Source organism: Panthera onca, chromosome B2 (assembly GCF_046562875.1).
Source record: "Panthera onca isolate mPanOnc1 chromosome B2, mPanOnc1 haplotype 2, whole genome shotgun sequence".
In the NCBI taxonomy this organism is placed as follows: Eukaryota; Metazoa; Chordata; class Mammalia; order Carnivora; family Felidae; genus Panthera; species Panthera onca.
The window spans coordinates 64,090,524-64,118,049 of NC_138343.1; the positions used below are offsets into that span (position 1 = coordinate 64,090,524).

The 27,526-nt window shown below is 36.8% G+C and overlaps 2 pseudogenes; one reads left to right on the plus strand and one right to left on the minus strand.

The window, feature by feature from the left end:
* Positions 1 to 6,438: 6,438 nt before the first annotated feature.
* LOC132666446 (large ribosomal subunit protein uL11 pseudogene) lies at positions 6,439 to 6,996 on the minus strand (annotated as a pseudogene).
* A 2,695-nt stretch (positions 6,997 to 9,691) lies between these two features.
* LOC132667955 (coiled-coil domain-containing protein 112 pseudogene) lies at positions 9,692 to 27,288 on the plus strand (annotated as a pseudogene).
* The last annotated feature ends 238 nt before the right edge of the window (positions 27,289 to 27,526 follow it).

Below are 27,526 nucleotides of genomic sequence, written 5' to 3' on the forward strand. Positions count from 1 at the left end.
AGTATCCAAAATCTATAGAGAACTCACCAAATCCCACACCCAAAAAAACAAATAATGCAGTGAAGAAATGGGCAGAAAACATGAATAGACACTTCTCTAAAGGAGACATCCAGATGGCCAATGGGCACATGAAAAGATGCTCAACGTCGCTCCTCATCTGGAAAATACAAATCAAAACCACACTCAGATATCACCTCATGCCAGTCAGAGTGGCTAAAATGAACAAATCAGGAGACTATAGATGCTGTGGAGAAACAGGAACCCTCTTGCACTGTTGGTGGGAATGCAAACTGGTGCAGCCGCTCTGGAAAACAGTGTGGAAGTTCCTCAAAAAATTAAAAATAGATCTACCCTATGAGCCAGCAATAGCACTGCTAGGAATTTAGCCAAGGGATACAGGAGTACTGATGCGTAGGGGCACTTGTACCCCAATGTTTGTAGCAGCACTCTCAACAATAGCTAAATTGTGGAAAAAGCCTAAATGTCCATCAACAGATGAATGGATAAAGAAATTGTGGTTTATATACACAATGGAGTACTATGTGGCAATGAGAAAGAATGAAATCTGGCCCTTTGTAGCAACGTGGATGGAACTGGAGAGTGTTATGCTAAGTGAAATAAGCCATACAGAGAAAGACAGATACCATATGTTTTCACTCTTATGTGGATCCTGAGAAACTTAACAGAAGACCATGGGGGATGGGAAGGAAGAAAAAAAGTTAGAGAGGGAGGGAGCCAAACCATAAGAGCCTCTTAAAAACTGAGAACAAACGGAGGGTTGATGGAGGATGGGAGGGAAGGAAAGGTGTGCGATGGGTATTGAGGAGGGCATCTGTTGGGATGAGCACTGGGTGTTGTATGGAAACCAATTTGATAATAAATTTCATATTAAAAACAAAACAAAACTGTGTATTGACATCCTGCCATGGTAAATGAGGATTTAGCTCAGTTACTCTTCCCTAAACTCTCCCCTCTCCCTCCTGCCATCATAATTATTTCACTACTCTTCTTCATTCCTCTTTGGATCACACTTGTGCCCCTCAAAATATACATTTTCCTTTTATTTTTGTCCAGTAGTAACAGATAATCTATCTTGACTCCTTACCTTGTAAAGTGAGGTCTTCAGTTCCTTACTCTTGGAAGCATCACTTTTACTTTCACATTAACAATACCAAAAAAAAAATGCCTTCTGAGCTATAACCACAGTCAAGTTTCCCATGCTTTGCCTTTTCTTAGGTCTTAAAAGTTGAAAAATCAATAAGCATTGCTTTGCATTACCATAACTATGTAAATAAAGTTCATTGCTGAACCAAGCAGTGATTACATGAGAGCATGTACTTTTCATGTTCAGTGTCCCTCTTAAGCAAATTTCTAATTGCTTTCTATTTTTTTCTTTAGTCAATCCTCAGGTTTGTTCTGCATTTCAAGGATACTATCAAGTCTATGGAACATACCCCACTGCACATACCTTTTATCTTTTTTACTGTATACTTATTTCTGGACCTCACTTTGAGCATTATTTTGCCACACATTAGTAATGTTAGGTCTTCTCTTCATTACTGTCCGAGGTCAGATTGTTTCCAATATCCTAGGTCTTGCTCATTCTTAGTTTCTTGTTTTCTCTGACCCATCTTAAGGAATCTTGTAAAGATGGATGCATATGAGAGAAATTTTCTGAGTTCTTGGATATTTGAAAACACTTTTATTCTATCATCATACTTAGTTAATAATTTGGCTAGGTAAGGCTTTTAAGTTCAAAATCAGCTTTCATCAGAATTTTTAAGGCAATTCTGCCTGCATTCTAGCAGTCTGTACTGTTACTTTTCCTTTCCGAAAACTTCTAGGATCTTCTCCCTGAACTTGGTGTGGTAAAATCTCTCAATATTATGTTTAGAAATGGATGTTTATTGCACTCATGCTGTACATTTCCTGGCTTCTCTCAATCTGAAAACCTATATCCACCATAAACTGTGGTATGTTCCTTTCTATTATTTCTTTGATGTTTTTCTCCTCTCTAATTTCTTTGTTTTCAATAGTCACATACTAATTTTCTAACTGTACCTTCTTGCTATTTCATTGTTCCCTTTTCATAGATGCTATCCTTGCTATATGCATGTAACATCTTCTAACATATTAGTATAATAACTAGAATATTTAAAAGTTCTTTTCCATTCCTTAATTTATCTTTCTTTCTCTTGGGGTATCTTACCAGGTTTATCTTAGTCTTATTCTTTAAATATTTTCCCTCAAGTGTCATGTAATTCATAGCTATTCATTGTTTTAGAATAATGGAAAAGAGAACTAGAAGTTATACGTAAGTGGCTTCCTTAAAAAGTGAGTGAGTAGTGATCTTGCCCTTAAGTTGAAAAATCCTAAAATGAGAAGATAGGTTTTATCCAAAAGTGTCAACATTTCTACTTTAGGTTTTCCAAACTATTAAATTTCTTTAGAAAAGAAATGTTTAGTTTTTATTTTCTTGGTGTGGGAATGCTAAGAGTAGGTGAGTGACTACTTTTTCTTTACATATTTTTTTAAAGTAAGTCTTTATTTTCAAGTGTTTATATATTTATGTAGAGAGAGAGAGTGAGTGAGTGTAGGAGAGAGGCAGAGAGAGAGAGGGAGAGAGAATCCCAAGCAGGCTCTGCACTGTCAGTGTGGAGCCATACGTGGGGTTAAATTTCACGACCATGAGATCATGACCTGAGCCAAATTCAAGAGTTAGATGCTTAACCTACTGAGCCATCCAGGCGCCCCATACATATTTAATTAATTCTTTTAATTTTTTTTAATCAGCCCTAGTTCTCTATCCCACCCCTGTCATACCTGGCTTCTTCATGGCCAGAGCTCTTTCTACACTTCCACCCTTCTATCTGCTTTTTGGACTCCAGAAACTTACTGAACTATTTTGTCAAACACTGTCCCTTTCCTTGTTCCCCTGGATCTTATACTTGTACTATCATTTTAATCCAGTCTTGGTAGAAAGAGTTGATCAACATATGTTCTCTGTCTATTGTCTTGAACCACTATCAGGATCTACATTCTGTTTTTCATAAAAAGTAACTTAGTTTTGCTTGACATTAAGACACTAAAGTTAATCATTTAAAAGCTTTAGGGCATTTATATTTTGCTTTGTAACCTTAGTTCTGTTTTCTTTGTTCTATGTTTAAATGGATTTAATGTCTATCACCATTTTTTTTTATTAGTTTTTCATTCCTAAGTTCTAAATTTTGATCCCCTCTTGTATGGATTTTATTTCAAAGGTTTATTTAAAAAAATACTTCTAGGTGCTATATTCCCTAAGTTCTTTCACACTAGAGCAGACAATGTGTCTATTGCCTTTCAACCTAAAGAAGCACTTAACTGATTATAGAAAACGTAGGTCACACTTTGTTGTAATGTTGTGCCATTACTGTCTTCTGGTATTCAACATGGCAGAAGTCACCATATGCCATGGTGTCTCTATTCATTTGATTGGCTAGATTCCATTCTTGAGTCATTTTTTTGCCCCTCAAGAAAGTGAATGCATGTTAATATTTTTTTCCTTTCACATTCAAGAATATCTGTTTGTAGCCTTCAGAGCTGAATGGCATATTAACTGGATGCAATATTTTTGGATCACATTTCTTTTCCTTTACAGTTTAGTAGACAGTGCTCCATTGTCCTCTCCCCTGGAGTGTTGCTCTGGAGAAGATTAAGGCCAGTCTCCTTTTGTTCTAGATTATAGAAATTTGTTTCTAGATGCCTAAAGAATTTTTTCCTTATCCTCTAAATTCAATAATAACAGGAATATGATTTAGAATGGATAGTGTTCAATATTTTTGTCCTGGAATAGTATATAAACTTCTGAGTCGCAGAGCCTCTTATTCCTACAGTTCAGGATTATATTTCTATTTGTTATTGAAACAGGTTTTCTGATTCATTTTTTTGAGTTCTTTAACTCAGAGACACTTACCATCCTTGTGTAATGTCATCTTTTTCACTCTTCCATAGCTATTATCTTCTATTTCCATTAATCTTTTTATCTTTTTCCTTTGATTTTACTGTGCTTACCTCAAGCCTTTTCTTTGTGTAAGTAATTTATTTTTCAGCCCTGTCCATTCAATTTCTTTCCATATGTAATTTGTTTATTAGTTTTGTAATGGCATTATTTTACTTTCAGTTTGTGTCATTTTTTTCAATTTTATTTCATTCTGTGTTATTATCTTACATTTAAGCTCTTATTTTATTTATGTTCTTAATATGCTTTTCTATGGTATGAAACACTGGTGAGACATTTTCTTGTGTTTTTTAGACTCTGGTTGCTATAGAATTTCTTTTGTTATTTTTTGTTCTGTTTGCATAGTTCTTATGTCATTATATTTTTGTGTTGTTTATATTTCCAATGAATCCTGTACGTAGACTTTGTTTTTGCCCTGGTATAATCTGGTAAATTCTCCGGAAGTCTATCCGATATTCTCTGAGTCTTTCCCTACAAAATATGGTTTGAGAGCTGGTTATTGAATTATTCTTACTTCTCAGTGGCCTGAGGATTTTGGAAGATGGGTAGGAATTGGGAGACAGCTGAGCTGGGACTGGGTATAGCCTATTTGTTCAATTATTCTATACTTTTACTATTTGATTCATGGTTGTTGTTGAAGTGTTCACATCTACTACCCTTCTGGATTTGTCAATTTTACTTTGTAATCCTGTCAGTTTGCTATGCCTAATGGAATGTTACATTATTAGGTGCCAAATTGTTTTATTGTCTTGGGAATTATTCTCTATTTTTTGTAGTTCAACTTACTATGAAATCTACTTAGCTTTTGGAAAGTTTATGTTCAAATTTTCTTTTTGGTTTGGTGTTAGGTATACCTTTTATAACCACATGTATCTGAATTTATATCATCGTTACTCCATCTAATAATCATACTGAGAATAAACTGAGAGTTGATGGGGGAAGTGGGTGATGGGCATTGAGGAGGGCACCTGTTGGGACAAGCACTGGGTGTTGTACGGAAACCAATTTGACAATAAATTTCATACCAAAAAAAAAATAAAAAATAAAAATATGATAATTTCTTTTAATGGGTGAGCTTTATTTATCACATTCACTTTGATATCTTATGCATTTGGGCTTATTTCTACCACCTCCTTTTGTATTTTCTGCTTACCATTCATTTTCCTTGTTTTTTTTGTTTCCTGCTATCCTATCTTTTGTTGGATTGATAAAGTGTTCTAAATTTTTCTTTTTCTTCCTTTTTTCTCTCTTCTTTTTCCTCCTCCAAATCCTCCTATTTGTCCTCCTTTTGATTCATCTAGTTTGGAAGGTATTAAGATTGTTTCTATTTATAAATTAGTTATCTAGGGTTTACCTTTTAAATTTTATGTAGAGCAACATACAGAAATGAGCACATGCATAACAGTACACCTCAATGAATTTTCACAAAGTAAATATACCTGTGTAAAAACCCAGATCAGGAAGTAGAACACTACCAGTACCCCAAGACCCCTATTAATGTCCCATCCCAATTTTCTCTTCTTCCCTTCCTAAGTTTAACTACTACTCTGTCTTCCTTACCATAGATTAGCTTTGTCTGTTTTGAACTTTATGTATATGGAATAATAAAATATAACCTCTTTGTGTATGACTCCTACTACTCAATGCTATGTTGTTAGACCCATCTATGCTGTTGGATGTAATGGTGACTCATTTGCTTTAATGTTGTAGACTACCCCATTGTATGAATACACCACAATTTATCATCCATTATGCTGTTGCTGGCCATTTAGATTGTTTCTAGTGTTTGGCAATGATAATTAATGCAATTTTAAATATTCTTGCTCCTGTCTTTCAGTCATCATTAGGTTGGGTATGTTTGTAGTAGTGAAATCTGAGATTGTTAGGTTATAGGCTACACATGCATTCAGCTTTAATAGTTACTACCAGTCTTCTGAAGTGGTTGTACCAATTTATATTTCCATTTATAGTGCAAGAAATTTCTTGTTGATCCATATCCTCACCAATATGTAATATTACTAATTTCTTTAGATTTTGCCTGTTCTTGAGTGTGTAGTTATAGTTATACAATTTTTCAATTCCCTGATGACTACTGATGTTAAGTACTTTATATGCTTGTCATCCATTTATTCTCTTTCATGAGTTATTTGTTCAGTGTTCAAGTTTTTGCCCACATTTTAATGGACTTTCTATTTTTATAATGCTTCACAGGAATATTTTACATATTTTGGATAATAATCTTTGTCAGATAAAATATAAAAGTATTTTCTTTAGTTTGTAGTTTTCTCTTTTATTCTTTTGCTGGGGTCTTTAGATAAACAGAAGTTCTTAATTTTGTCTCATTTATCAACTTTTCTTTAGAAAGTTTTTCCTATCCTGAAGGCATGAAGATATTCTCTGTTTTCAATGTGATGGGTTTTTGTTTTGTTTTGGTTTTTTGGTTATCAAATGATCCTTTATTGAAATATTTTCCTTTATAGGTTTTAATTAGCTGGGCATTTCACTACACCACTACTGATGTCATCTATGATATCACAAGGGTGGCAACCATCACATTGCAGCCCACAGACTGGGCAGTTCCCAGGATTTCTTTAATGGTTCCAGGGAGTTCTCTGGCTAGAGATTAGTGCCACATCTGTTGACAACCCCATCAAAAGTGATATTTCCACTGTGTTTAGCATTTTTCCACTTCTTTCTGCCTCTTGGCAGTTCCTTGAGGGCTTTGATAATCAGGGCAGAAGCAGAAGGCACCATTTCAATCCAGGAATGTTTGTTCTGAATGGTCACTTTCACTGTAATCCTCAGACCCTTCCAATCACCTGATGTCTTAGCAATATCATCACCAACCTTCTCTGTAGACAGGGCCAGGGCAGATGGCGCTCCCTATGAGTACACCTCTAGTATATGACTCTGATCTCATTGGGGTCAAACTTAGGAAGCATGGTGGAGGCACCTGGTGTCAGATGAACCTACTGAAGAAAGCTGTACCTTCGCCTCCCCCTAGCTGAAAGCCTAGAGTTTATGTGATATTTTATTATTACCATTCACAAGGACATATATACCCCACTTGCCCCAGAATTGAGTTTTGTATCTTATGTGAAGTAGGATATCAAGAATATTTTTTCCATATGGATAACCAATTGACCTAACATCATTATTTAAAAAAAACATTTTTCTCATTATTTTTTATACTTTATAAGAAAACAAATGGTCTCGCATGTGTCTATTCTCTTCCGGGTATCTATTTGTCTAATCTTGTGCTAATACCAAACTGTCTTAACTACTGTAGCTTTGCAATACACCGTGATAACCCTTAGAGCAAAGTTCTCCAATTTTGCTATTCTTCAAAATTGATTTGTCTTGTTTTGTCCTTTACATTTCTATATATAGATAAATTAGATAATATTTTTTAATTTCCACAAAAATACTTTAACATTCATAGCATACAAGCTATAAATTAAGCATAGATAAAATTAACTAATTATAATTAAATTATAACATAGGCATTAACTCCTCGACATTGGCCTTTGAAATGAGTTTTTGGATTTGACTCCAGAAGCAAAGGCAACAAAAGAAAAAATAAACAAGGAGGACTATAGCAAACTAAAAAGCTTCTGAACAGCAAAGGAAATCGTCAACAAAATGAAAAGCTAATGTACTGATTGAGACAAAATATGAACAAGCCGTATATATGAGAAAATATGTGCAAGTCAAAATATCCAAAATATTTAAAGAACTCATGCAACTCTGAGCAGAGAATTTGAAAAGACATTTTTTTTCCAAAAAGACATGTAGATGGCTAACAGGCAAATGAACAGATGCTCAATATCACTAATCATTAGGCAAATGCAAATCAAAACCACAATGAGATATTATTTCACATCTGTTAGAAAAGCTAGTATCAAAAAGACAAGAAAAGGGGCACCCCGGTGGCTCAGTCGGTTAAGTGTCCAACTTGGGTTCAGGTCATGATCTCATGTTCGTGAGTTTGAGCCCCATGACCAGCTTTGTGCTGACAGCTCAGAGCCTAGAGCCTGCTTCAGATTCTGTGTCTCCCTCTCTCTCTTCCCCTCCTCTACTTCTGATCTGTCTCTCAAAAATGAATAAACATTAAAAAAAATTAAAAAGACAAGAATTAAGAAGTGTTGGTGAGGATAAGGAGAAAAGGGAACCCTTATGCCCTGCTGATGGGAATGTAAATTGGTATAGCCACTGTGAAAAACAGTATGGGGATTCTTCAAAAAATTACTAAAACTACCATATGATCCCGCAATTCTACTTCTAGGTATACCTGAAGGAAACAAAAACACTAATTTGAGAAGATATATGTACCCTCGTGTTCACTGCAATAGTATTTATAATAGCCAAGATATGGGAAAAACCTCTATGTCCTTTGACGGATGAATGGATAAATAAGATGTAGTATATGTATACAATGGAATGCCATTCAGCCATATATAAAAGAATGAAACCTTACCACTTGTGACATCATGGATGGACCTGAGAGCACTAATGCTAAGTGAAATAAGTCAGACAGAAAGACAAATATCATGTGGTCTCACTTATACATGGAATCTAAAGACAAAACAACTGTGGGACACTTGGGTGGTTCAGCTGGTTGAATGTCTGACTCTTGATTTCGGCTCAGGTCATGATCTCACAGTTGTGAGATCAAGCCCCATCTTGGGGCTCATACCCCATGATCATGAGATCATGCTCAGCATGGAGGCTCCTTAAGATTCTCTCTCTCCCTCTCTCTCTGCCCTCCCCACTCTAAATAAATAAAATAAAATAAAATAAAATAAAATAAAATAAAATAAAATAAAATAAAATAAAATAAATAAAATAAAATAAAATAAAATAAAATAAAATAAAATAAAATAAAATAAAATAAAAATCAGCCAAGGAAACTAACAAACAAAGACCAAGCTCACAAATACAAAGAACAGATTGGCTGTTGTGGGGCCCAGGGGTTAAAATGGGTGAAGGGGGTCAAAAGGTACAAACTTCCATATATAAAATGAATGAGTCATGAGGATATAATGTACAGAATGGTGACTAGAGTTAATAATACTGTATTGCATATTTGAAAGTGACTGAGAGGAAAATCTTAAGTCTTCATTATAAAACAAAAAATTAAAAGTTATAACTATGTATGATAAAGGATGTTAATGAGATTTATTGTGGTGATCAGTCATTATGTATACAAATATTGAATCATTATATTGTACACCTGAAACTAATACAATGTTATATGCCAAATATACTTCAAAAAAAAAAGAGTAGAGGAAGGAGTTAAGATGGTGGAATAGTAGGGGGACCCTATGCTTGCCTCAACCCTGAGACACAGATAAATATCAAATCATTCTGAACACCCAAGAAATTGATGTCCAATTTCTTGGACTGAGAGATCAAATTGTACAACTAGAGGGAGAGAAAAGGCCACATCATGGAAGGTAGAAGGTGTGGAGATGTGATTTGGGGGAGAAAAGAATCATGGGTGCTGTAGAGGGGAGGGAGCCCTGAATATGGACAGAGGGTAGAGAGAGAGAGAGAGAGAGCAAACAACACACAGGGGATCACACAATAAAAACACTTGTCCAAAACCATTGACAGGAAAAATGAGACGGGCTGATTATTGTGAATTTTTACAACCACTGGGGCTCAAAGACTGAAGTTTTAGAAGTCTGCACCATGGCCAGTGTGGAGCCCAGTGGGTGCAGTGGTGCTCCTGTGGAGAAGGAAGGTGGAGGCCCAGGAGTGGAAGGTGTAATCTGAGGATCTGCTGGGATGCACTGGGAGAGAAGTTTCTCCCTTCTTGGAGTGCATCTGGGAGAGATGGCACTGTATCTCAGGGGACAAAAGAGTCAGCAAGTGCTATTATGCTACCCAGTTTCTTTTTTTTTTTTTTTTTCAACGTTTTTTTATTTATTTTTGGGACAGAGAGAGACAGAGCATGAACGGGGGAGGGGCAGAGAGAGAGGGAGACACAGAATCGGAAACAGGCTCCAGGCTCCGAGCCATCAGCCCAGAGCCTGACGCGGGGCTCGAACTCACGGACCGCGAGATCGTGACCTGGCTGAAGTCGGACGCTTAACCGACTGCGCCACCCAGGCGCCCCTATGCTACTCAGTTTCTTAGCATAGGGGCAGAGACACCTGCTGAGGGCAGCTAACCTGGACACCAGCTTTTTGCTGCACTTTACTCTAAACTCCAAGCTCCTACATGTTGGTGTGACTGCCCTTCTGGACAAACTGGCACTAGCCCCAGCACAGCAAGACCCTCCCCAGAGAGTTAGCGTGGGTCTGTGCCATGCCAGGTCCCTGAAGTTCAGAGTTTTGAAACTCAGCTTGTGTGCCTGAGATAAAACACAGGTTCACTGTGCTGCTGGGTGGGCGGATGGCCCAGATACAGACAGGGTGAAGGCAGAGAACTGAGGGATACCTGGAATACATGAGAAAGGGGAGATTGTTTGTTCTTCTGTGAGGGCTTCCTGAACAGTGGAAGCATAAACTCCCCTCTCTGAGTTGAGAGAGTTGGCTAATGCCATTTTTCTCCCCCACCTACCAGCACTGACAGACTTCAGTGAGCATCACAGGGCCCACAGTGGAGGCTGGAGCCACCTACACTAAGTCCCACCCCCCTGTGCTCTGCAAGTGCTTCTTTACATGGGCAAGTATGCCTGAAAACCAGAGCAGCGGGCCCTTCCACAGAAGACCAGCACAAATGGCCTTGCACACACAAGTCTACTGACCACAGAGTGCTGCAAAGCTTCTGCTCCAGTAGAAATAGAGTTGGGGCTTTTTTAACAAGCAGACAGAGCACAACTAGTTAAAACTCACCGCATGCTGAATAAGGTCCAAACACTCCCCACTGCAGGAAAGTCCTCTACTGAGGACTGACTTGAGGGAAGGAGCAGCCAAAACACAGAATCAGAGCACACACAGCATACACCAGAAACACTTCCTAAAGTGCCAGGACCTGGACAATATATGACCTTTTCTTCGGAAAGCCATTACTCTTAGGAGAAGGAAATATAACAGGCTTTCCTAACACAGAGAAGAAGATAGAGAGCTAGACGAAATGCCAAGATGGAGGAATTCATCCCAAAAGAAAAAACAATAAAAGATCATGGCCAGGGATCTAATTGAATGAGATATAAATAATATCCCTGATCCAGAATTTAAAACAATAATCATAAAGATACTAGCTGGGCTTTAGGAAAGCACAGTAGACTCCAGGGAACCCCTTACTACAGAGATAAAAGACCTAAAAACTAGTCAAGCCAAAATAAAAAATTCTATAACTGAGATGTGAAACCACCTGGATGTAATGACCACAAGAATGGAAGAAATAGGGGAATGAATGCATGATACAGAAGATAAAATTATGGAAAACACTGAAGCTGAAAGGAAGAGGGAAAGAAAAATATTGGATCATAAATGTAGACTTATGGAACTTAGTAACTCCATAAAGCATAATAACATTTGTATCATAGGAGTCCCAGAAGAAGCAAAGAGGGAAGAGGGGGCAGAAGAATTATTTGAGCAAATTAGAGCTGAAAACTCCCCAATCTGGGGAAGGAAACAGACATTCAAATCCAGGAGGCACAGGTAACTCCTATCAAAATCAACAAAAGCAGGATAACATCATGACATATTGTAGTAAAATTTGCAAAACACAGACATAAGGAAAAAATCCTGAAAACAGCAAGGGAAAAGGAATCCCTAACTTACAAGGGAAGACAAATAATGTTAGCAGCAGACCTATCCACAGAAACTTGGCAGGCCAGAAAGGAGTGGCATGATAAATTCAACATCTGAATGGAAAAATATGCAGCCAAGAATACTTTATCCAGCAAGGCTGGATAGAAAATTTGAACAGACCCATAACCAGTAAAGAAATTGAATCAGTAATCAAAAATCTCCCCCCGCAAAAAACAAAAGTCCAGGGCCAGATGGCTTCCCAAGGAAATTCTACCAAATATTTAAAGAAGTTAACATCTATTCTTCTCAAACTGTTCCAAAAAATAGAAATGGAAGGAAAACTTCCAAACTCATTCTACAAGGCCAGCATTACCTTGATTCCAAAACCAGACAAAGACCCTACTAAAAGAGAATTACAGGCTAATATGTCTTGTGAACATGAATGTAAAAACTCTCAACAAAATACTAGCAAATTGCATCCAACAGTATACTAAAAGAATCATTCACCATGATCAAATGGGATTCATTGCTAGGCAGTAAGGGTAGTTCAATATTTGCAAATCAATCAACGTGATACACTGCATTAATAAAAGTACTTTCTCAACGGCTTTTTTGCATCTACTGGGAGGATCATATTGTTCTTATCCTTTCTTTTATTAATGCATTGTATCACATTGATTGATTCCTGATAAAAACCCTCAGTAAAGTAGGGATAGAGGGAACATACCTCAACATCATATACAAAAGACCCACAGGTAATATCATCATCAATGGGGAAAAACTGACAGCTCTTCCTCTATGGTCAGGAACAAGACAGGGATGTCCACTGTCACATTGTTAACAAAGTACTGGAAGTGGTAGCCTCAGCAATCAGACAATAAAACAAAATAAAAGGCATTCAAATCAGCAAAGAACAAGTCAAACTTTCACTATTTGCAGATGACCCAAAAGATTCCACCAAAGAATTGCCTGAACTGATACAAATTCAGCAGTCACAGGGTACAAAATCAATGTGCAGAAATCTTTTGCATTTCTATACATCAATAATGAAGCAACAGAAAGAGAAATCAAGGAATCAATCCCATTCACAACTATACCAAAAACAACTCTGAAAACTATAAAAAAACTTATGAAAAAAAAACTGAAGAGAACACAAAAAAATGGCAAAACATTCCATGCTCATGGATTGGAAGAACAAACACTGTTAAAATGTCTATACTACCCAAAACAATCTACACATTTAATGCAATCCCTATAAAAATACCACCAGCATTTTTCACAGAGCTAGAAGAAACAATCCTAAAATTTGTATGGAACCACAAAAGACTCCAAATAGCTAAAGCAATCCTGAAAAAGAAACACCAAGCTGGAGGCATCACAGTTCCAGATTTCAAGCTATATTAAAAAGCTGTAGTTACCAAGACTGTATGGTACTGACACAAAAACAGACACATAGATAATGGAACAGAATAGAAAACCCAAAAATGGATCCACAAATGTATGGCCAACTAATCTTCGACAAAGCAGGAAAGAATATCCAATGGAAAAAAGACTGTATCTTCAATAGATGGTGCTGGGAGAATTGGACAGCAACATGCAGAAGAATGAAACTGGTCCACTTTCTTATACCACACACAAAAAATAAATTCAAAATGGATGAAAGACCTAAATGTGAGATAGGAAACCATCAAAATCCTAGAAGGAAACACAGGCAGCAACATCTTTGATCTTGGCTGCAACAACTTCTTACTAGATACTTCTCCTGAGGAAAGAGAAACAAAAGCAAAAGTGAACTATTGGGACTTCATTAAGATAAAAAGCTTCTGCACAGTGAAGGAACCAATCAACAAAACTAAAAGGAAACATTCAGAATGGGAGAAGATATTTGCAAATGACATGTCTGATGAAGGATTAGTATCCGAAATCTATGAAGAATTTATCAAACTCAACATCGAAAAAACCCACAAATCATCCAGTGAAGAAATGGGCAGAAGACATGAATAGATACTTTTCCAAAGAAGACATCCAGATACTAGCAGACACACGAAAAGATTCTCAACATCACTCATCATGAAGAAAATAGAAATCAAAATCACAATGAGATACCATCTCACACTGTCCAAATGGCTAGAATTAACAAGGAGGCAACAGATGTTGGTGAGGATACAGAGAAAGGGGAATTCTCTTACACCCTTGGTGGGAATGCAAACTGGTGCAGCCACTCCGGAAAACACTAGGGAGATTCCTCAAAAAGTTAAAAATAGAAATACCCTGTGACCCAGCAATTGTACTATTGGGTACTTACACAAAGAACACACAAATACTGTTTCAAAGGGGCACATGCACCCCAATGTTTATATCAGCACTATAAACAGTAGCTAAATTATGGAAACAGCCCAAATGTCCATTAGCTAATGAATGGATAAAGAAGTTGTGGTATATACACACAATGGATTATTATTCGGCCATCAAAAAGAATGAAATCTTGCCATTTGTAATGACATGGAGGGAGCTAAATAAGTCAGTCAGAGAAAGACAATTACCATGTAATTTCACTCATATGTAGAATGTAAGAAACAAAACAGATGAATGTAGGAGAAAAAAAGATGGTGACAAACCATAAGGGGGACTTATAACTATAGAGAACAAACTGAGTGTTGCTAGAGGGGAGGTGGTGGGGGATGGGCTAAATGGGTGATGGGTATTGAGGAGGGCACTTGTGATGAGCACTGGGTGATACATATATATAAATGATCAATCACTAAATTCTACTCGCAAAACTAATATTACACTATATGTTAACTAACTACTATTTAAAAACTTGAAACATCAAAAAACACACAAAAAATGGTATGACTCATAAATAAAACTGCTAAAAATTTTTTAAAAAGAAAAAAGAGTAGATACAATTTAGACCCTGAAACCATATCAATAAACTTTGCACTCTTAAAAATTAGGTAAGTTAAAATTTATTTCTAAAAATATCTGAAGTTAACCAGTATTTAAAAAAAATTTTTTTTATATTTACTTATTTTTGAGAGAGCACAAGTTGGGAAGGAGCAGAGAGAGAACGAGACATAGGATCTGAAGCAGGCTCCAGGCTTTGAGCTGTCAGCACAGAGACCGATGTGGGGCTCAAATCCACAAACCGTAAGATCATGACCTGAGCCGAAGTCAGACACAACCTACTGAGCCACCCAGGCGCCCCTGAAGTTATCTAGTATTTTCATCCACTTCTCAAAACCAAGAATCTAACTACACATCAAGTATGGGTTGATATCTATTTTCCAACACCTTCGGTTTTTTTGTCACCAAGTTATCTGACTATAGTATTCTAAATTGAAAGTTCCCCTCATTACATTGAAATTATCTCTCTATTGTTTAATGCCATCTATTGTTGCTGGATAGAAATCTGCTTGGTTTAATGTTTAATTACCATTTTTACCATTACCATTTAGTAATCTGTCTTTTCTCCCAGTACCTGACACAAGTGTCTCTTAATTCTTGATTTTTCCTAGTTTAACTATGATGGGTCTAAGTGTGAATATGTTTTCAATAATCCTTCTTGGTTCTTAGAGTTCACTTTCAATTTGAGGATGCATGTCTTTATTCAATTTTCAAAAATTAATTTTTTTCTCTTTCTTACTTTTTTGTGATTCTATTATTTCCTTTTGGAAGTCTTACTTGCCTTTTAGTCTATCCTATATATTTCTTAAAATATATTTTTTTGTCTAAATTAGGGTGCATTTGAGAGTTAAAAGGAATGCCGCTGATAATTACATCATTTAACATTTTTTTCAGATTTTATACCTTATGCTGTGATCTTGGTGAATCCTCAGTAATACTTTCCAATTTATTATTTTCTCTTTTATTGTCTCTGTTCCAAAGTTTACCAAATGCTTAGAATTTTTATTTCAATCAATAGATTTTTAATTTCCAATGTCTAGTCCTTCTACTTTTAACTTATCTGACTTGTTTCATTCTGGTTTTTTACTGTCTTTATATAATTTTTTACTATATATATATATATATATATATATATATATAAAATTAATTTTCATTTTAATCCTTAAGCATTCGAAGCATGTGTTTTCTAAAGCTTTGGCTGGATAGTTTCATAAAATTTCACCTGGAATGAAATTTTGTTACAATTGTTGATTTTTGGCTAGGTCACATTCATAGCATTAGAATTCTCCTTGTTTTGAAATTTTGTTCTGCAGCCTCATTTCGAATGAGATATCCATCCCTCTTTCTTCTTTTTCCTCACACTTCTCTGTCCAGTGGTTTTGGAGCTTTGTTCTCTCAACTTCCTGAACCTCAGCTTTAACCCAGATACTGTACACAATTGCAGAACACCTGCCTGTGGTCTCAGTAGGGACAGGACATCAGGTCTCTGGTCATGGGCATTTGGCCCAGTTCCTTAGGTGCATGGAGTGTTTGGTCCTCCTGCTTTTGAAGCAGTCTACAGTCATCACCCCAGGTAGTGGGGAGCTGCACATTTCCAACCTCCGTTCACCAGAAGGAGCCTCACCTTGCTCCTGTTTTCACACCTGGTTCCAGTCTTCGGATTTCCATGGAACACCTTCAGTTTTCCTTCACTGAACTGCCAGCTGCCACTGCCTGCTTCAGGACTAGAGCCCAGCATGCCTGTGACCTCGGATCTACCCGGCTCTGCGTTTTTCTTCTATTTCTGTACACAGCAATGCTTAACAGGTTTTGAACCTGTGTTTTAGGTGTTTCCTTTTATATCTTTATATACTTTTGCTATGTATTGGATCCAGGGGGTACATTAAAGCAGGAACTAACTGTTCTATTGTGACCAGAGTAGATACAATTTTAAAATAAAGAAGTACACTGTATTTTTCTTAAGCTAAAACAGGTGATGGTAAAATATCCAGATTTACCAAATTTGGAGGACATTCAGAGGTATGTATTCTTTGTGTAAGTCTCTGAAACATTTTTATAAATGTGCAAAAATGGTAGTACTAAATGGGATGAACAGAACCTTTTGTCCATTGGATTGTTTAAAATATTTTTTGCCAAACTGCAGTTATTTCTTTCCTAAATTATATCATATGGAAATCCTTTCTATTAGCAGAAGCACTTCCTGGTACTATATGACATTGTGACTTGTCTATTTTGAGATGAGACTTATATTACTCAGTTAGAAAGACAAAAGATTAAATTTTCCATGGAAAATAATTATGGACTCTGCAGAAAAAAAAAGGACAGAGGAAAAAGCACATTCACTCCAGTGTTTTGAATAGTGCCTGGCCCTTAGTAAATATTTGTGGAAAAAATGAAAGGATCTGAGACTCACACCATTGCTGGTTAGCACTATGGAGTCAAGGGATTCGGGTAGGGAACACAGCATGGATGGGACAGAGATGAGCACAGCATCAGGGCTCACAGATCTAAGGTAATGGATCAGGTAAGAGGGAGAGGTGAAGTGAAGCACAAAGTTCGTATAATTGTCAGGGTGTTTGTTGTTTTATAACCTGGTTGTAAAAAACAGTGATTTTTTTATTTTGACATTTTTATGTGGTTGTGAGTTTTCTGAGTCACATCAAAACCATTATGTCAACTCAGCCATGTCTAAATGTCCTGCTTCCCATTTTGAGCCTATTTTCCTGAGCTCTACTCGTCACTCAGAGATGCGGAGACAGGCCACAGTGTGAGGTTATATATAGATATCCTCCATACTGTGAGGGGAACACATTTGGAGGGAAGAAGTACATGAGTCATCCCCGGCTGCAGTCTCTGGACTGTGGAACCTAAATAGAAGGTCCATTCAAGGCTATATTGGAATGAATAGCAGTTTCTAGCAACACAGCTTTACCAATCTTTATCTCAGCCAAGCCCCTATAGGACAAACAAGAGAATAGGTTGGATCTTAAGGAATCAGCCAGGAGGGACTATGGTTGAGTCACGGTAGCCTCAGCTCCAGCTCTGCTACCATCTCAGCCCCTGTGCACAACAGCAGTGGGGTTTCAGCTTCTGAACTGCTTATATGGGAAATAGGTAAGGATCTCTCTTTGAATTACTTATTCCCAAGGCCCATTCCCAAGAGAAGAACTCTTCAATAGCTACTGACTCAACTACTTTATCATATGAAAGGAAACTACAGTATGTGAAAATATTTTAATGCACAGGTCTCATTTAGCAGTACAAAGTTTTCTCCCTGTCATTGTATATTCTAAGTGACAACATACTCTACAGCTGAACACAAATATGTTCCCTTTAATTCTTCCCAGGTTGACACTTGCTCTCAACTTATTAGCCAAAGACTGATGATGATAGTAAAGAGAACTTTGAGCAATCTCCTGAATAGGTGGGGAAACCAGTTCCAGCAGGTTAAAATGACTCCTACTTCTTAGACTGGTTTCTAGGGACTCAGAATCTATATAAACACTGTGAGGAAGTTGGACCAAGACTAAATCAATCAGAATTAAAGACTGTACAAGAAAGACGGGGAGGGGAGTTACACCACAAATTCTCATGTCTCTTGGCTTTATTGCCGCAGTATTTCAAAAGGGTCATAGTTGCGGGGCACCTGGATGTCTCAGTTGGTTGAGTGACTTCGGCTCAGGTCATGATCTCATGGTTCATGGGTTTGAGCCCCATGTCGGCTCTGTGCTGACAGCTCAGAGCCTGGAGCCTGCTTTGGATTCTGTGTCTTCCTCTCTCTCTGCCCCTATCCATCCCCCTCTTTCTCAAAAATAAAAATGAAACCTTAAAAAAATTTTTTTTAAAAGGGGTCACAGTTGCTTCTTTAATTTGTGTCATTGAAAAGGATCAGCCAGGGCAATGATTTATTCATCCCTGTGATTCATATATTATCTCAACAGGGAGGCAAAGCATTTATGTTTGTTTAGTGCTTTGTGCATGGGATTTTCCTTCCACTATCTCAGTTTTCCCTCACATTTTCCCACACAGCTTATCACTTTACATATAAGGAAATTACAGATGGGAGGTAAATAACTTGGCCAAGGCCATCAGCTTTAAGTATGAGAGCTAGTACTGAAACTCAGGAAGGCCATATAGTATAATGGGTAAGAGGGTGGAATGTTGAACCCAGCTTTCCATTTAGTCACTTCTGTCTGGCTTTTGTCAAGCTACTCAACCTACCTGTGCCTCAGTTAACTCAGTTTTAAATTGGAAATAATAATCATACCTCCTCCTGAGGTTGTTATAAGTTAAGAATTTATAGCATAGTTTGACACATAGTCATTTTTGCTTATAATTGGTGGGAGTATAAATGGGTATTTCCTCTTTGGGAAGGCAATTTGGTATTTGCTTAAATGGGAAGTCTAATACATCATCATTATTATGGTTGTTAAAATTGAAATATGATTGAGAAATATATGAAAAAACTTATCCTCCAGATATACTCACACACATGCATAAAAGTATTTATACAGGATGTTCATTTTGGCACCATTAGTAATAGCAAAAATTGGGAAAACAGAAACGTTAATTAGGAACAGATTATATTAAGATACACAAAACGTACTATATGACCTCCAAGTTATATTGCTAACTGAAAGAAAAGGTGGCATATTATTTGCACAATTCTGCCATTTGGATTTGAGTGTGTGTAATACAATATCAATACTTATATGTACATTAAGTATATCTTGAATTATATACAAGAAACTCTTTACCATTGGTAGGCTTTGGAAAAAGAGGTTGAAGAGTTAATTTTTTATGCAATTTTTTAAATACAATGGAACTAATTTTTAAAAATACTACAGTATTGCATTATTAAACAAATGAGAATTATTAGTTCCTCATGTGCAGTTGGATTGACTTAATCCCCCAATCTTGGTAGGCAAGACCCTTTTAGTGAAATGTAGGGGCTTGTAAGAACCAGACTGTCCACGTAAAGCAGCTATAATCAATTCTGAGATCCAGAGGATGCCTCTGAGTATCAAAGAAAGACTGGAACTCACTATACTTTTGTCAGCACAATTAGGATTTAAAATAAACATCTAGCATCTGTATTTCTTTCACATCTTATGACTCTATCTAAATTCTGCTATTTCTTCTGCCTCATCTCTGTATTAGTCGGCTCAGACTGCTATAACAAAATATCATGACTGGATGGCTTAAACAGCAGGAATTTATTTCTCACAGTTCTGGAGGCTAGCAAGTCCAAGATTGAGGAGCTGGCTGATTTAGTTTCCTGAATTCTCTGGTGAGGGCCTTTTTTCTGTCTTGCAGATGTCTGCCTTCTCACTGTTTCACATGGGGTGGGATTAGATGAAGCTCTCTCACATCTCTTCTTATAAGGGCACTGATCACATCAAGCGGCCACACACCCTTGTGACCTCATCTAAACTTGATTACTCACCAAGAGTCACATCTCCAAATACCATCATATTAGGAGTTAGAGCTTCAATATGTGAATTTTGTGGGGATACAATTCAGTCTATAGCACTTTTACTTGAGCTAAAATATTAAGCTTATTAAGTTTTATAGTAGGATACTGTCTTATCAGCTTATTGTTTTCTAAAATTTATGGAATTTCCTTAATCAGCCATACAGAATGCCTGTAATCCAGGTCAATTGCCTAGAGCACATACTCTTAAACAATATGTGCTTAAATGGTGCATACTGAAACTCTGGTAGAGAAGTGGTTAAGGCAGATTGTCTTGGGTTATGCATCTATTCACTACTGTATATACGCCAAATTCTCCTAATGTCTTTTCCTTAAGAAAGGTCTTCCCTGACACTAGATGGAAAGAAGAGGACATCCTCCACCCCTTTAACTCTTGATAGGTCTAAGAAGAAAATTAACACTGCTATCACAATTTGTAACTGTTTTATTTTTGTATCTTTTTTACTTTATTTTATGACTCCTGTACAAACTGTAAGCTCCATGAAGGCTGGGACTATGCCTATTTTGTTCACAAGTGTGTCCCCAAGCCAGCACAAACACTCACTAAATATGAACCAATGTTCTTGGATCAAGTTAGATCATAAGAAGGCTACATTTTCAGACAGTGACATGTCATTGCTTTTGTAGAACTGTCTCTCAGTTGTTGGCCATGGATTTTTATCTTGGGTTACTTTCAAAACTAACCACGTAAATTTAGCTATTCATTGTGAAACCAATATTGATGTTGTTTTTGATATTCTATTCCTGCTATTGTCACATAGGAGACAGGTTTCTCCCAGGAAACTTTTATCCCCCAAACATTTATAGGTGATTATTTTACATTATAAATTATAAAACACTCATTAAATATAATTAAGTTTCCATCCTTATCATGGCTAGGAGAAAACTCCAGGTTTTATGCTCGAACATAGCCACCTTGTGGACTCTTATTGTAGGCTTCCCTCTCCCACTTTAGGTACTGTTTTATGAGTCTTATTGTAAATAACTCCTCCTTTGAATAATTCATCTCAAATGAAATAAAATGTGAGTACACTACATTGATGAAAATAAGTTATATTATATTGGTTTTATTTGTGTTATCATTTTCCCATTTTACTAGGTTTTTGCTGCTAAGATTTGGGTCCATGACATATTTTGGTTTCTGGCTCAATACTATCAGCATCTGGTCTCTCTTTGTCCTTACTCTTTTCTCTATTTTCTCCTGTTCCCTCCCACCAAAATGCTGTTACCAAAGACATCTTTCTTTCCCATTATGCCACTGTGGCTGCCACCTCCTCTATCATGAACTGTCCCATAAGATCCTACAGTGTACCACGTGCACTTGCTTCCTTGGGGTGTGCCTGCTTCTTCTTTGTCCTATTTCTAGCGTTCTCTTGGTTTCATCTTCTCTACTTTACAATACCTCTAATGCTCCCGTAACACAAACTGTTACCAATAGAAAATCCACGTCATTTATTTCTTCTGTAATAACCCTTGAAATCCACTTACTGATAAAAATAATTTTAAACCTTAGGAATAATACTCATCTATCACTATCCAGATTTTCTATATTCATAGATTAGATTATAATTATAGTGCTTTATTTCATTAGTTGTATTGATAAATAGTTCTATGTAATTGTAAATCAAGAATTAGAAGTAGTCCCTTAACCATCTCTTATCCAAACCAAAACTATATATTATTTGATATGTAGTATATATATACTATATAGCACGAAGACACATGCATATACACTTTCCTCAAAATCCTTTCAGAATGACATAAAATAATAAATTTACCAAAAGACAAAATGATGAGAGGGAATTAGAAAACTGGGAAAACATACTGTTAATTTGGCAACTGATTAACTACTTTTCTGTTAAGTATAAGGTAAGAATTCAAGTCTGAGAAGAACTAAGTTTGAATCTTTCACATTAAGCTTCCTCAAGTGTACAGGTATAAAAATGAATTATAATTGAGCATAGTGTTCCAAATTCATTACTTAGAACATAACAAAGCAGGTACTAAATTGAATTGAAGAATGAAACTAAAGAAGATATCATAGGAAGATAAACTAGAATCTTGTAAAATTAAAGACCCTGTTTTTCATATAAATTGTTTAGTTGAACTTGCTTAACTAGGAGTGTGGAAGAAAATCGCAAAGTGTCTTTACTTTAGACATGGTTGTATTCACTAACATGCTTCAACCTGGTAATAAATCAGCCTGGGAACCTTTTACATAAAGGGATGTCAGTATAAATTAGCTTTTACATTTTATCGTAAGTAGTATCATCATAAAATATTTAATCAAGACACTAAAGCTGTCAAAGTAGGTAGATAATTTGAGACCTGGTATGTTAAAAAAAAAAATCCAATTCTTTCATGTCGGGATTTTTCCTAGTTATATAAATTTTGATCTGTGACTTTAACAGAACTTGCCACAGTAACAACAATAGATAACTCGTTTACAAATTATAACTATAACAAATGTTTGGCAATCAGAGATGCTAATTAAATACTTTGGTTAGAAACTAACTAGAACAGACTGAATTTAAGGAAAACGAACACCAAAATGCTTTGTCCTATTTTGTTCTGCAACAACAACAAAATATTCTTACCATATAGATGGTTTTTTCTATTCTTTCTTTTTTATTTAGGTTATCTTTCCATATATTTTTCAATTGTTTCATGGATTTGGATAATAATAATAATAATAATAATAATAATAATAATAATGGTAATTTGACTTTACCTACAAGATCAACATTGATCTTTTCCACACTCTTCTTAGGCAGGGAGACAGGAAACAGATGAAGAAACTGAAACCTAGAAAGGTCAATGGGTGTCCCTTCTGTCCTGGCTTCATATATTCAGAAAGCAACAAGTGCTCATCTTTTGGCTGCTTGTCAGCCATCTTGCTTGCCTCTTTCTAGTGGAGGATCCTTGTTTTCCTTTTCACTGGCTCTTTGACTCACAGGCTGCACCAGTTAACTGTTTCCTGCCTGGGGCTCTTCTTGCCTTCTTCTATGACTGTTTTAGCTCTGCATTTCTGAATGTGATCTTCAACTTTAATATTTGTTCTTTGCCTCCATACAACCACAGAGGCCCTGAAAGCCACTTCCTGCCATCTGCCCAAGTTCCTTGAGCCTGTGTCAGCCAGGTCAGCTCTGTGCAGCCTCCAACCATGAGAGGAAGATCAGATTTCCTGCCATGGAGCAATGAAATCTGGATGATAATGCCATTGAAAGCACTTTTGGAAAATGCCATTCAAATTGTTGAAAATGACAGCCATCACAAATTCTTGACTATTTTCAGTCATTACCAGCCTGGCTACATTGATCAAACAAACATATTGTGAAGGTAGATGTGTGAATTCCTCTTACTTTTTAAAACTGAAGTAATAAATTCCCCAGGTATAGACTTCAAACATCTGTTGACTTAATTAGAGAAGAAATGCTTCATGGATGAATTCTTTTCTTAAACTTGGTTGCCTTTTCAACAGATGATACAGCTAAAACAATAGGTAGGGAGCAGGTGTGGGGTAGTCTGAGTCCTAGCTCGCGATTGGCAAAATTCTGACTACAGAGTGAAGTCATTAAAGATGTTGTCAGTGAGATTGATGATGTTACACATTTTGAAACGGTCCTTGACAAATTATATAAAATGCACACTTCTTCTCCAAAGACACATCATGAAATGTAGCAAAATGTAACACATAATACACCCTTTTTTCAGGGGCAAGGATTTTATTAGTTAACTGAGGCACATTCAGATTGAGTGAAGACAGGTTCTGAAATAATTCTACTAAAATATGTCATTGTAAATGGTTCAGAGTCAAATGGAAAGAGAAGCATGAATGATTTAAAAGGGGGGGTGTTTAGCACACAATCCTCCTCCAGAGTATGATTCCCCTTCCATATTGGAGTGGGGAAGGGAGGCCTTGCAGAAACAGGTCCCCAGGGTTGTGAGATCATGGATAATAAACCTGCCTCCAGAGTGCCTACCAGTCCATGTGTTGATCTGAGTTTCTTAAGCAGGAGTGATATGCCTTGTCATGTGAAGAAATCAGAGGCATACCTTCCCAGATGGATTGGGTCACATTTTACCTCCTCTGCCTCCAACAGTTGGTGACTTAAAATATTATTTTGTATTAAAAGAGAAAGAGAGGAGAGCCGGGTTGGCTCAGTCAGTTAAGCATCCAACTTCAGCTCAGGTTATGATCTTATGGTTTGTGAGTTCGAGTCCTGCATCTGGCTCTGTGCTGACAGTTCAGAGCCTGGAGCCTGCTTTGGATTCTGTGTCTCCCTCTATCTCTGCCCCTCTCCTGCTCACACTCTGTCTCTCTCTCTCTCGCTCTCTCAAAAATAAATAAACATTAAAAAATTTTAAAAGAGAAACAGATATAGGATATATAATTTTAAGTTTCCATGTACTTTTAAAATAAAGAATAATAGGGGCACCTGGGTGGCTCAGTCGGTTTAGTGTCTGATTTTGGCTCAGGTCATGATCTCATGGTTCGAGGGTTCGAGAGTTCAAGTCCCACATCAGGCTCTGTGCTGACAGCTGGAGCCTGCTTTGGATTCTGTGTCTCCTTCTCTCTATGCCCCTCCCCTGTTCATACTCTGTCTCTCAAAAATAAATAAACATTAAAAAATTTTTTAATTAAAAAACTAAACTAAAGAATAATATTCAAAGAAATCTTGTGCTTGCATTGATTGACCATCTCTTCAACTAACGGGATGCATTTACCTTTGATTTAAGGATACCTATACAGACATGCTGAAAAAGAATGGAAAGATATTAAAAAAAACTGTGTATCTACATATGGAGTCAGAATGGACAGGTAAAGAACAACCTTAGGAAGACTGAAGCAACTCTAGAAACCAAGGCTGAAATCCATGCAAGTCTGAATAAATAAGCTAGTTCTCTTCCTTATTTCCTACCTGCCTCTTTTCCATAGAACTAAAGCAGAAAGTCATTGAGTCTCAGGGTTCAGAGAGACTTTTTAGGGCCATTGAATCCAATCTTATTACATAAACATTCCACAAGAGTCTTAAGAAGTGGTTTTCAAGGGTCTTCTGGAATACTTTCAAAGACAAAGAACTCATTACTATTTAAGGAAGCTCTTTCTACCTTCCAGGAATGGGAATTGTTTAGAAGTACAGGGTCCATTGAACACTGGTTTCTAAAGTCAGATAGCAAGAAAGAAAATGGGCCTAAGAAATCAATTTATCCTGCCTTCTCATTCAGTGCTTTATTCACAAAACTTTAGTAGAAATACTTGATTATAAATTGGTCTAAAGGAAACTGACTTGGCAGCTGTAAGGGAGGTCCTAATTCAAGCCAGAGAGAAAAGAACAGATGACATCATAGGAAGTTATGAAATCTAATTCAGCAGAGAAACAGTCAGAGTATTGACCGCAGCCTCAGACAACTCACTCCACTAGTGGCTCATAGGGCTTTTTTACTGAAGAATATTTCCTCCTTTGTTCCTCATTTTCCTCTCCTGGGTTCAAGAGTTTGCAGGTGTCCCAGATACACACCATTACCTTGTTGGTGGGGGGGTAATATTTTGAAGTTATTGTCCTATTTTTGAATCAACAAAATTAAAGAATCTACACTAAATCACAAGCAATTCTGGCATTCTACAGAAAATTCTACAAAAAAACCAAAAATTACAGTGATTCTATAATTACCCTCAATTCTAGAGAGTAAACTGCATGTCACTTTCAAGTTAAAAAAAAGGAACTTAGGACATCATTTTGAAGTGAGAAAAGCATTGCACTTATAATTAAGCCATGGATTCTTCTCTCTTATCAAGCACAGAACTTCTTATAAACATTTTATTTGTATTTTATACATTTGTTTCATAATATCCACCACTCTAGGATATCATCACCAGTCCCTTTTAATGCCATATTAACTGGAAGTCTATACAAAGATAGGATATGTATGAAAGCCAACCAAATTTGGGGATCTACAGACTGACATTTAGCTCCTACTCACCACCAACTAACATGAAGGCTTATAGAGGAATGTGCCTGGGCCACGAATATGCATAGAATTCTCCATCAAATCTCTTCCTATTAGTGACACCATGAGGAAAATCATCCTATTCAAACAATAGCAGAAGAAATTCTAGTGATCCAAACCTTTTTAAAGCATGACTAGACATCCTAGGATAAGGAGACATGTGAGAAATACCACCAGCATTAAAGAGAACAAGCAAGGCCAACATACAAAACACTGACTTGAGGAATTAATAATAATCTGAGGTATAAACTATCTTGAATTTACGTATACTAACTTCTCCATTCTAACAGCCTTAAGAGGTAGATACTGTATTACCTCATTTTATGGAAGAAGAAATTAAGGTACGGTGCAGCCACAGGCCTGGCTACACATGCAGGGAACAGTCTGTTCCTTCTATGAAGTGTCCCCTGTGCGAACCCCTAGGCCCACCTGGCTAGAGTGGCTCCAGCATGTCTAAGAGAAAAGAATTCAGAATGGAATTCAATCATCTCAGCTTCAAAACAGAAAGCTGAAAGCTACTGGGAATGAGAAAGCTAAGATAATGCTTAAAGCAGACAATTTTTTTAAATCAAATTATTAGCAGAAAAAGATAGTCTTTTCTACAACCAAAAAAAAAGAGACTATTATTGAGCATATTGTAGTGGAAGAATTGGAATATAAATTATTGGCAGGAAACTAGGAAGAGCGAAAATCTAGCAACAATTGGCCCAAATGCATAATAATGTAAAGAGACTCCAGCATTAGTGAAAAGAAGTGAAAATTACATGTAATTTTATTGAAAGCTCAGAGAAATAATGGAAACAGTTGAAAATGCAATGAACACTCTTAAATAAGAGCAGAGGTTGATATATGAAGAGCTTATTAAAGAAGAGAAAACAACCAATGACTTGAGTGCCATATCCAGAAAAACTGACACACAGCCCTTGGATCACTCAGAAACACAGAGTTTTCACAGCCACGTCCAGAAAAGTTCCCGTAGACAAAGTACCATCACATGCTTTCAAGAGAAGTGCAGATTCTGAAAAATTCTTTCAGCAAACCGGAGGATGACATGGGCACTGGACAATTATGATTACCAGAACTTTGTAAAAGTGAGAAACAAACATAAACAGAAGCCAACATTAAAGGGAGAAGTTCCTTTTTTTTTTAATTTTTTAAATGTTTTTATTTGAGAGAGAGAGAGAGAGAGAGAGAGAGAGCGAGCACATGAGCAGGGGAGGGGGAGAGAGAGGGAGAGAGGGAGAGAGGGAGAGAGGGAGAGAGGGAGGGAGAGAGGGAGAGAGGGAGAGAGAGAATCTGAAGCAGTCTCCAGGCTCTGAGCTATCAGCACAGAGCCCGATGTGGGGCTTGAACTCATGAGATATGAGATCATGACCTGAGCTGAAGTCAGACGCTTAATTGACTGAGCCA